Source organism: Lynx canadensis, chromosome C1 (assembly GCF_007474595.2).
Source record: "Lynx canadensis isolate LIC74 chromosome C1, mLynCan4.pri.v2, whole genome shotgun sequence".
NCBI lineage: Eukaryota > Metazoa > Chordata > Mammalia > Carnivora > Felidae > Lynx > Lynx canadensis.
The window spans coordinates 74845519-74846903 of NC_044310.1; positions in this window are offsets into that span (position 1 = coordinate 74845519).

Here is a 1385-nt window from a genome sequence, read left to right on the forward strand (position 1 = left end):
TACCACCAATCTGCTGAAAATAAACCACCCTTGTCCCTGTGGGAATCAGAAGAAAAGGGTGCTCCAGGTTTCTATGGGGATGAGGACTTGGAATATAGTGGCTGCTTTGTTCATTTGGACATGGGACTTAAAATGCCACTGAGCCCTCGTTGTTTCTTGAAAGATGGGCAAGACTCGCTTTCTTAGAAAGAACAAGGGGTGTAAGAAGCAGAAGTTTAGGAAATGAAATCTGGCTGGAGACAGGATAGTTTTGTTTTGTCTCATTTCCTTCAGTCTTCCTATGTGTAATTCTGTTTTTAAAAACATGACTGTACTTTGGCTGGTGGCGGGGCGGGGGGGGGGGGGGGGGGGGGGGGTTCCCCCTTAATATCTGGAAAAGTTTCAAAAATGTCCGTTCATTTCAGCTGTGCCAAGTGCAACCAGAAAAGGGCTTGGGGGTGCTCCACCCCAAAGGGGCAGGAAGTTTTCATAGGTAGAGAACCTTGACTTGGGAGAGGAAGAGGGAGAGGAGGAAGAAGAGGACAACTAGGCACCTCTGGAAGATCAAGAGTAAGGACCTACGCAGGCACCTGGGTGGCTCAGTGGTTGAGCGTCGGACTTCGGCTCAGGTCATGATCTCACCGTTCATGAGTTTGAACCCTGCATCGGACTCTGTGCTGACAGATCAGAGCCCAGAGCCTGCTTCGGATTCTGTGTCTCCCTCTGTCTCTGCCCCTCCCCGGCTCACACTCTGTCTCTCTCTGTCTCTCAAAAATAAATAAATGTTAATAAAAAAATTTAGAAAAAAAAGGAAGAAGGACCTACCACCTAATGGTTTATGGTAGGAATTCAGTAATGTTTCCAAAAGGAAGAAATCCGAGGGGTTGAAACCCTGGAGCAAGAAAGCTGGGCAACCTGTTAAATTACTCCTGCCTCACCTGGAGAGTCTCTTATCTGTCATAACCTAGTTAGGATCTCTTTTATATTAAAATAGAAACCATTTAGGTAAGCCATTCCTTTTTTGTTGTTAGTACAGCATTGGCAATTTATACAGCATTTGCATCAACAGTTATCCCATTTTATCTTTACATCTGATCCTCAGATTAAAAAACACAACACACACACACACACACACACACACTCTCACAGTTAGGGTTTCATCACATAGGAATTAACGACCCAGACTAGAATTTAACAAAACTTCTGGTTTGTTAATATCATCATTTTTATTTAACTTAAATATGTGAATGAATTAAGTAAGATAATTCACTCAAATCAATTATTTAAATCAACGCATCTTTTTTTTAAACTTTATTTATTTATTATTGAGAGAGAGAGAGAGAGAGAGAGAGAGCACAAGCTGGGAAGAGGCAGAGAAAGAGGGAGACACAGAATCCGAAGCAGGC